The sequence below is a fragment of the Poromitra crassiceps genome (assembly GCF_964638095.1).
Source record: "Poromitra crassiceps genome assembly, chromosome: 4".
Lineage (NCBI taxonomy): Eukaryota > Metazoa > Chordata > Actinopteri > Beryciformes > Melamphaidae > Poromitra > Poromitra crassiceps.
Window position 1 is genome coordinate 77,127,796 of NC_139626.1, and position 11,228 is coordinate 77,139,023.

An 11,228-nucleotide genomic window follows, 5' to 3' on the forward strand; every position below is an offset into this window, starting at 1 on the left:
GCCAGCCGCTTCTTTTCACCTGACAGGGGAAGCTTCACCGGTAGGACATAGCACGTGAGGGGTTCACGCTATTCCAACCAGTTCCCCTCCGTCCGAACAGGCACCCTTAACGACCAGAGAAGGAACCACATTAGCAACCAGGATATTGCATGTTTTGGTGAAGGGGTTCCTATATGAAGGAAACCCCCGGGAGGCACAGGGAGAACATGCAAACTCCACACAGAAAGGCCCTTTTGCCGACCCCACCCGGGCGGTGGGCACTCAAGGACATGCGGACGGGCAGGGCACGCACAGAATCACTGTTGATTTGATGTGAAATGTTTAAATATGCTGATGATATGGTCTTGGTTGTCTTCTCCTGGAAGACTATACCACACATCCAGCCAGTTCACTATACTGTACTGCAGGATGCTTACTCCAGCCAGGTCACTATACTGTACTGCAGGATGCTTACTCCAGCCAGGTTACTATACTGTACTGCAGGATGCTTACTGCAGCCAGGTCACTATACTGTACTGCAGGATGCTTACTCCAGCCAGGTCACTGTACTGCAGGATGCTTACTCCAGCCAGGTCACTATACTGTACTGCAGGATGCTTACTCCAGCCAGGTCACTATACTGTACTGCAGGATGCTTACTCCAGCCAGGTCACTATACTGTACTGCAGGATGCTTACTCCAGCCAGGTCACTGTACTGCAGGATGCTTACTCCAGCCAGGTCACTATACTGTACTGCAGGATGCTTACTCCAGCCAGGTCACTATACTGTACTGCAGGATGCTTACTCCAGCCAGGTCACTATACTGTACTGCAGGATGCTTACTCCAGCCAGGTCACTATACTGTACTGCAGGATGCGTACTCCAGCCAGGTCACTATACTGTACTGCAGGATGCTTACTCCAGCCAGGTCACTATACTGTACTGCAGGATGCTTACTCCAGCCAGGTCACTATACTGTACTATATGATGCTTACTCCAGCCAGGTCACTATACTGTACTGCAGGATACTTACTCCAGCCAGGTCACTATACTGTACTGCAGGATGCTTACTCCAGCACTGTACTCACTGTACTGAAGGGTGCTTACTCCAGCCAGGTCGCTATACTGTACTGCAGGATGCTTACTCCAGCCAGGTCACTATACTGTACTGCAGGATGCTTACTCCAGCCAGGTCACTATACTATACTGTAGGATGCTTACTCCAGCCAGGTCACTATACTATACTGTAGGATGCTTACTCCAGCCAGGTCACTATACTATACTGTAGGATGCTTACTCCAGCCAGGTCACTATACTGTACTGCAGGATGCTTACTCCAGCCAGGTCACTATACTGTACTGCAGGATGCTTACTCCAGCCAGGTCACTGTACTGTACTGTAGGATGCTTACTCCAGCCAGGTCACTATACTGTACTATAGGATGCTTACTCCAGCCAGGTCACTGTACTGTACTGCAGGATGCTTACTCCAGCCAGGTCACTGTAGGATGCTTACTCCAGCCAGGTCACTGTACTGTACTGTAGGATGCTTAATCCAGCCAGGTCACTATACTGTACTGCAGGATACTTACTCCAGCCAGGTCACTATACTGTACTGCAGGATGCTTACTCCAGCACTGTACTCACTGTACTGAAGGGTGCTTACTCCAGCCAGGTCGCTATACTGTACTGCAGGATGCTTACTCCAGCCAGGTCACTATACTGTACTGCAGGATGCTTACTCCAGCCAGGTCACTATACTATACTGTAGGATGCTTACTCCAGCCAGGTCACTATACTATACTGTAGGATGCTTACTCCAGCCAGGTCACTATACTATACTGTAGGATGCTTACTCCAGCCAGGTCACTATACTGTACTGCAGGATGCTTACTCCAGCCAGGTCGCTATACTGTACTGCAGGATGCTTACTCCAGCCAGGTCACTATACTGTAATACAGGATGCTTACTCCAGCTAGGTCACTGTACTGCAGGATGCTTACTCCAGCCAGGTCACTGTACTGCAGGATGCTTACTCCAGCCAGGTCACTATACTGTACTGCAGGATGCTTACTCCAGCCAGGTCACTGTACTGCAGGATGCTTACACCAGCCAGGTCACTATACTGTACTGCAGGATGCTTACTCCAGCCGGGTCACTATACTGTACTGCAGGATACTTACTCCAGCCAGGTCACTATACTGTGCTGCAGGATGCTTACTCCAGCCAGGTCACTGTACTGCAGGATGCTTACTCCAGCACTGTACTCACTGTACTGAAGGGTGCTTACTCCAGCCGGGTCACTATACTGTACTGCAGGATGCTTACTCCAGCCGGGTCACTATACTGTACTGCAGGATACTTACTCCAGCCAGGTCACTATACTGTACTGCAGGATGCTTACTCCAGCCAGGTCGCTATACTGTACTGCAGGATGCTTACTCCAGCCAGGTCACTATACTGTACTGCAGGATGCTTACTCCAGCCAGGTCACTGTACTGTAGGATGCTTACTCCAGCCAGGTCACTATACTGTACTGCAGGATGCTTACTCCAGCCAGGTCACTATACTGTACTGCCGGATGCTTACTGCAGCCAGGTCACTATACTGTACTGCAGGATGCTTACTCCAGCCAGGTCACTGTACTGTACTGCAGGATGCTTACTGCAGCCAGGTCACTATACTGTACTGCAGGATGCTTACTCCAGCCAGGTCACTATACTGTACTGCAGGATGCTTACTCCAGCCAGGTCACTATACTGTAGGATGCTTACTCCAGCCAGGTCACTATACTGTACTGTAGGATGCTTACTGCAGCCAGGTCACTATACTGTACTGCAGGATGCTTACTCCAGCCAGGTCACTATACTGTACTGCAGGATGCTTACTCCAGCCAGGTCACTATACTGTACTGTAGGATGCTTACTCCAGCCAGGTCGCTATACTGTACTGCAGGATGCTTACTCCAGCCAGGTCACTATACTGTACTGCAGGATGCTTACTCCAGCCAGGTCACTATACTGTACTGTAGGATGCTTACTCCAGCCAGGTCAATGTACTGTACTGCAGGATGCTTACTCCAGCCAGGTCACTGTACTGTACTGTAGGATGCTTACTCCAGCCAGGTCACTATACTGTACTGTAGGATGCTTACTCCAGCCAGGTCACTGTACTGTACTGCAGGATGCTTACTCCAGCCAGGTCACTGTATTGTACTGTAGGATGCTTACTCCAGCCAGGTCACTATACTGTACTATAGGATGCTTACTCCAGCCAGGTCACTGTACTGTACTGCAGGATGCTTACTCCAGCCAGGTCACTGTAGGATGCTTACTCCAGCCAGGTCACTGTACTGTACTGTAGGATGCTTACTCCAGCCAGGGCACTATACTGTACTGCAAGATACTTACTCCAGCCAGGTCACTATACTGTACTGCAGGATGCTTACTCCAGCACTGTACTCACTGTACTGAAGGGTGCTTACTCCAGCCAGGTCGCTATACTGTACTGCAGGATGCTTACTCCAGCCAGGTCACTATACTGTACTGCAAGATACTTACTCCAGCCAGGTCACTATACTGTACTGCAGGATGCTTACTCCAGCACTGTACTCACTGTACTGAAGGGTGCTTACTCCAGCCAGGTCGCTATACTGTACTGCAGGATGCTTACTCCAGCCAGGTCACTATACTGTACTGCAGGATGCTTACTCCAGCCAGGTCACTATACTATACTGTAGGATGCTTACTCCAGCCAGGTCACTATACTATACTGTAGGATGCTTACTCCAGCCAGGTCACTATACTATACTGTAGGATGCTTACTCCAGCCAGGTCACTATACTGTACTGCAGGATGCTTACTCCAGCCAGGTCGCTATACTGTACTGCAGGATGCTTACTCCAGCCAGGTCGCTATACTGTACTGCAGGATGCTTACTCCAGCCAGGTCACTATACTGCAGGATGCTTACTCCAGCCAGGTCGCTATACTGTACTGCAGGATGCTTACTCCAGCCAGGTCACTATACTGTACTGCAGTATGCTTACTCCAGCCAGGTCACTGTACTGTACTGCAGGATGCTTACTCCAGCCAGGTCACTGTACTGTACTGCAGGATGCTTACTCCAGCCAGGTCACTATACTATACTGGAAGATGCTTACTCCAGCCAGGTCACTATACTGTACTGCAGGATGCTTACTCCAGCCAGGTCACTGTACTGTACTGCAGGATGCTTACTCCAGCCAGGTCACTATACTATACTGCAAGGTGCTTACTCCAGCCAGGTTACTATACTGTACTGCAGGATGCTTACTCCAGCCAGGTCACTGTACTGTACTGTAGGATGCTTACTCCAGCCAGGTCACTATACTATACTGCAAGGTGCTTACTCCAGCCAGGTCACTATACTGTACTGCAGGATGCTTACTCCAGCCAGGTCACTGTACTGTACTGCAGGATGCTTACTCCAGCCAGGTCACTATACTGTACTGCAGGATGCTTACTCCAGCCAGGTCACTATACTGTACTGCAGGATGCTTACTCCAGCCAGGTCACTGTACTGCAGGATGCTTACTCCAGCCAGGTCACTATACTGTACTGCAGGATGCTTACTCCAGCCAGGTCACTGTACTGCAGGATGCTTACTCCAGCCAGGTCACTATACTGTACTGCAGGATGCTTACTCCAGCCAGGTCACTATACTGTACTGCAGGATGCTTACTCCAGCCAGGTCACTATACTGTACTGCAGGATGCTTACTCCAGCCAGGTCACTGTACTGCAGGATGCTTACTCCAGCCAGGTCACTATACTGTGCTGCAGGATGCTTACTCCAGCCAGGTCACTGTACTGCAGGATGCTTACTCCAGCCAGGTCACTATACTGTACTGCCGGATGCTTACTCCAGCCAGGTAACTATACTGTACTGCAGGATGCTTACTCCAGCCAGGTCACTATACTGTACTGCAGGATGCTTACTCCAGCCAGGTCACTATACTGTACTGCAGGATGCTTACTCCAGCCAGGTCACTATACTGTACTGCAGGATGCTTACTCCAGCCAGGTCACTATACTGTACTGCCGGATGCTTACTCCAGCCAGGTCACTATACTATACTGCAGGATGCTTACTCCAGCCAGGTCACTATACTGTACTACAGGATGCTTACTCCAGCCAGGTCACTATACTGTACTGCAGGATGCTTACTCCAGCCAGGTCACTATACTGTACTGCATGATACTTACTCCAGCCAGGTCACTATACTGTACTGCAGGATGCTTACTCCAGCCAGGTCACTATACTGTACTGCAGGATACTTACTCCAGCCAGGTCACTATACTGTACTGCAGGATGCTTACTCCAGCCAGGTCACTATACTGTACTGCAGGATGCTTACTCCAGCCAGGTCACTGTACTGTACTGCAGGATGCTTACTGCAGCCAGGTCACTGTACTGCAGGATGCTTACTCCAGCCAGGTCACTATACTGTACTGTAGGATGCTTACTCCAGCCAGGTCACTATACTGTACTGCAGGATGCTTACTCCAGCCAGGTCACTGTACTGCAGGATGCTTACTCCAGCCAGGTCACTGTACTGTACTGTAGGATGCTTACTCCAGCCAGGTCACTATACTGTACTGCAGGATACTTACTCAGCCAGGTCACTATACTGTACTGCAGGATGCTTACTCCAGCCAGGTCACTGTACTCACTGTACTGAAGGGTGCTTACTCCAGCCAGGTCGCAATACTGTACTGCAGGATGCTTACTCCAGCCAGGTCACTATACTGTACTGCAGGATGCTTACTCCAGCCAGGTCACTACTGCAGGATGCTTACTCCAGCCAGGTCACTATACTGTACTGCAGGATACTTACTCAGCCAGGTCACTATACTGTACTGCAGGATGCTTACTCCAGCCAGGTCACTATACTGTACTGTGGGATGCTTACTCCAGCCAGGTCACTATACTGTACTGTAGGATGCTTACTCCAGCCAGGTCACTATACTGTACTGCAGGATGCTTATCCCAGCCAGGTCACTGTACTGCAGGATGCTTACTCCAGCCAGGTCACTATACTGTACTGCAGGATGCATACTCCAGCCAGGTCACTGTACTGCAGGATGCTTACTCCAGCCAGGTCACTGTACTGTACTGTAGGATGCTTACTCCAGCCAGGTCACTATACTGTACTGCAGGATACTTACTCAGCCAGGTCACTGTACTGTACTGCAGGATGCTTACTCCAGCCAGGTCACTATACTGTACTGCAGGATGCTTACTCCAGCCATGTCACTATACTGTACTGCAGGATGCTTACTCCAGCCATGTCACTATACTGTACTGCAGGATGCTTACTCCAGCCATGTCACTATACTGTACTGCAGGATGCTTACTCCAGCCATGTCACTATACTGTACTGCAGGATGCTTACTCCAGCCAGGTCACTATACTATACTGCAGGATGCTTACTCCAGCCAGGTCACTGTACTGTACTGCAGGATGCTTACTCCAGCCAGGTCACTATACTGTACTGCAGGATACTTACTCAGCCAGGTCACTATACTGTACTGCAGGATGCTTACTCCAGCCAGGTCACTGTACTCACTGTACTGCAGGATGCTTACTCCAGCCAGGTCACTGTACTGTACTGTAGGATGCTTACTCCAGCCAGGTCACTGTACTGCAGGATGCTTACTCCAGCCAGGTCACTATACTGTACTGCAGGATGCTTACTCCAGCCAGGTCACTATACTGTACTGTAGGATGCTTACTCCAGCCAGGTCACTATACTGTACTGCAGGATGCTTACTCCAGCCAGGTCACTGTACTGCAGGATGCTTACTCCAGCCAGGTCACTATACTGTACTGCAGGATGCTTACTCCAGCCAGGTCACTGTACTGCAGGATGCTTACTCCAGCCAGGTCACTATACTGCAGGATGCTTACTCCAGCCAGGTCACTATACTGTACTGCAGGATGCTTACTCCAGCCAGGTCACTATACTGTACTACAGGATGCTTACACCAGCCAGGTCACTATACTGTACTACAGGATGCTTACTCCAGCCAGGTCACTATACTGTACTGCAGGATGCTTATGCCAGCCAGGTCACTGTACTGCAGGATGCTTACTCCAGCCAGGTCACTATACTGTGCTGCAGGATGCTTACTCCAGCCAGGTCACTATACTGTACTGCAGGATGCTTACTCCAGCCTGGTCACTATACTGTACTGCAGGATGCTTACTCCAGCCAGGTCACTATACTGTAATGCAGGATGCTTACTCCAGCTAGGTCACTGTACTGCCGGATGCTTACTCCAGCCAGGTCACTATACTGTACTGCAGGATGCTTATGCCAGCCAGGTCACTGTACTGCAGGATGCTTACTCCAGCCAGGTCACTATACTGTGCTGCAGGATGCTTACTCCAGCCAGGTCACTATACTGTACTGCAGGATGCTTACTCCAGCCTGGTCACTATACTGTACTGCAGGATGCTTACTCCAGCCAGGTCACTATACTGTATTGCAGGATGCTTACTCCAGCCAGGTCACTATACTGTACTGCAGGATACTTACTCCAGCCAGGTCATTATCCTTTACTGCAGGATGCTTACTCCAGCCAGGTCACTATACTGTACTGCAGGATGCTTACTCCAGCCAGGTCACTGTACTGCAGGATGCTTACTCCAGCCAGGTCACTGTACTGCAGGATGCTTACTCCAGCCAGGTCACTGTACTGCAGGATACTTACTCCAGCCAGGTCATTATCCTGTACTGCAGGATGCTTACTCCAGCCAGGTCACTATACTGTACTGCAGGATGCTTACTCCAGCCAGGTCACTGTACTGCAGGATGCTTACTCCAGCCAGGTCACTGTACTGCAGGATGCTTACTCCAGCCAGGTCACTATACTGCAGGATGCTTACTCCAGCCAGGTCACTATACTGTACTGCCGGATGCTTACTCCAGCCAGGTCACTATACTGTACTGCAGGATGCTTACTCCAGCCAGGTCACTATACTGTACTGCAGGATGCTTACTCCAGCCAGGTCACTATACTATACTGCAGGATGCTTACTCCAGCCAGGTCACTATACTGTACTACAGGATGCTTACTCCAGCCAGGTCACTATACTGTACTGCAGGATGCTTACTCCAGCCAGGTCACTATACTGTACTGTAGGATGCTTACTCCAGCCAGGTCACTGTACTGCAGGATGCTTACTCCAGCCAGGTTACTACTGTACTGCAGGATGCTTACTCCAGCCAGGTCACTATACTGTACTGCAGGATGCTTACTCCAGCCAGGTCGCTATACTGTACTGCAGGATGCTTACTCCAGCCAGGACACTGTACTGCAGGATGCTTACTCCAGCCAGGTCACTATACTGTACTGCAGGATGCTTACTCCAGCCAGGACACTGTACTGCAGGATGCTTACTCCAGCCAGGTCGCTATACTGTACTGCAGGATGCTTACTCCAGCCAGGTCACCATACTGTACTGCAGGATGCTTACTCCAGCCAGGTCACTATACTGCAGGATGCTTACTCCAGCCAGGCCACTATACTGCAGGATGCTTACTCCAGCCAGGTCTATACTGTACTGCAGGATGCTTACTCCAGCCAGGTCACTGTACTGCAGGATGCTTACTCCAGCCAGGTCACTATACTGTACTGCAGGATGCTTACTCCAGCCAGGTCACTATACTGTACTGCAGGATGCTTACTCCAGCCAGGTCACTGTACTGTACTGCAGGATGCTTACTCCAGCCAGGTCACTGTACTGCAGGATGCTTACTCCAGCCAGGTCACTATACTGTACTGCAGGATGCTTACTCCAGCCAGGTCACTGTCCTGTACTGCAGGATGCTTACTCCAGCCAGGTCACTGTACTGTACTGCAGGATGCTTACTCCAGCCAGGTCACTATACTGTACTGCAGGATGCTTACTCCAGCCAGGTCACTGTACTGCAGGATGCTTACTCCAGCCAGGTCACTATACTGTACTGCAGGATGCTTACTCCAGCCAGGTCACTGTACTGCAGGATGCTTACTCCAGCCAGGTCACTATACTGTACTGCAGGACTGGCGTCGGGGGAAGTGATCTGGAAATTAATGTGTCCAAAACAAAAGGACTCCTAATACAAATAAAATCACAGGGAACCAGTATCACTCCTGTCATACTCAATAACCAGCCTCAAGTCCAACACTTCAAGTAGCTAGGCACAGTTATTGCAATTCACAAACAACTGCAATATATTTGACACAGAAAGGGTAAACAGATAACCGCAGATCCTCACACCCTCTACAGCAGTGATACTCAACCCAAGGCTGAGCATCACTGCTGTAGAGCCACATGCGGCTCCTTTATGGTTAAATAAATAAATAGCCTAAATAAAAATCTAAACAAATAAAAGGAGGAAAGGGATTTTTGGGGGGATTGTGGCTCTTGCAAAGATTTTTTTTTGGTCAATGTGGCTCCTGAGTTGGGCAAGGTTGAGTACCACTAACCTGATGCTGCCAGATGGACAGATTAGCTCCACATTACGTTTCACTAAACCAGTCGATCTGGGAATGCAGTAACCCGACCCGCTGACGGAGGCGGGCACTTTTTCCAAGCTACTTGGCAGGTGATTGGATGACCCATCTGTCTATCACCGCTGGTGCGTGTTAACTTCAACCAATCAGATCGCCATGCCTCTGACGTCACATTTGCGACCGGAGGAAGGTGCCTGTGCCTGATCTCCGTGGTAGTCTATCATTGATTGAGTCCTCCCTGTCCTCATCGTCGTAAAGTCGCCTTCGAAGCATGACGTTCAATTATAAACGAACTAGTTGTGTGGCTTAGCCTTCCCAAATGTTGAGGGTCGTTTTTTAGAATTTAATACATAGAATTGGGAACGTTACATTTCATTCAGACTGTCTGTCACTTCCGCGGCGGCAGCCATGTTGACGAGTGAAAAGAACTACAAAGACCATGTACCCACTACTTGCCCAGACGAGCCTAAGCCCGCCTAAGGCTGCCGCTGATTCGTCGAGCCGGCATGGTTCGGCCAATCATCTTAACTGCCTGTGCATGACAAGATGGATTACGTCAAGAGAATCTCTTTTGATCTCGCGAGGTTATCCATCTTGCAAGCAAGGTTAGAGTACCACTGCTCTACAGGCTAAAAATGGGTTAAATGCAGAAGACAAATTTCACCGGCCACCGTCAGCATGTGTGTGTTTGTGGCCCTCCGTGCATGTGTTGATGTGTAACCGTGTGACAATAAAAGACGGGCTTGTCCGTCTAAAAATCGTGTTTTTTTTTTTTTAAACAGAGAACTGCAGATACCTCACTACAGGCTAAACACATAACTGCAGATTGAGGCACCCTCAATCTAATCAGGGTCCAAAAGGCCAGCCAGAATATATTTAGATGGTTTTCATGGAATTGTGTTTGAAACCTCGCTTTATTTCCTGTCAGCTCCTTTATTAGCAAACACTGCAACAGGAAATAAGCTAGCGAAAATTTAGAATGTTTACGTTGTCAAGTTAAAACTGTCTATAAGACGTCTTTCATTTCCTGTGCCATACAGGCAATGACTCAGGGAACACCTGTACTTTTATAAGATTTGCTCATCAGTGGATTTGTGACATCACTGGGATTTATGACATCACTGATGATGTCATCAGTGGATTTATGACATCCCTGATGACATCATCAGTGGGACAGACAGAGCCCGAACAAACAGAGCCCCAGCTCCCATTTATACTGATGATTTGGGAGAAGCCAAAGACAAATTTACTTTCTTAGTAATGCTAACAGACTAATGATGTCACTGCTGAGCTGTAATGATGTCACTGCTGAGCTCGAATGATGTCATGGACAGTAAGAGATCCTCATCTTACCTCTTAGCTTTGGTTGGGGTGTCATGTTCCCCAGACAGAGACAGCCGCTCCTCTCTCTCCTCACACTCACTCATAGTAGAGCCAACACCTTTATATACACACACACACACACACACACACACACACACACACACACACACACACACACACACACACACACACAGTTAGCTGGACTCAGTCATTACAACTAGCTTTCAAGTTTGAAGATGATTTGAACAGCCATAGTGAGTAAACATGTTACAAAGGAGGAATGTGTCTTTGTGCAGTATGCAGCACAGCGATCACAGCAATAACAGAATATGGAGCAGACAGAAAGACAATCTTCAAATTATTAATTATAAAGTGCAAAGTAA

General features: G+C 49.1%; 1 protein-coding gene across 1 annotated transcript in view; it reads right to left on the reverse strand.

Moving 5' to 3' along the window:
* The window catches only part of LOC310775951 (uncharacterized protein), a gene marked incomplete at its 3' end in the record, with an annotated part of 28,028 nt that extends 17,090 nt beyond the window's left edge, over positions 1 to 10,938 (reverse strand). Inside the window, exon 1 of the mRNA XM_083636073.1 lies at positions 10,876 to 10,938. The remainder of the gene's footprint in view (positions 1 to 10,875) is intronic.
* Positions 10,939 to 11,228: the final 290 nt, after the last annotated feature.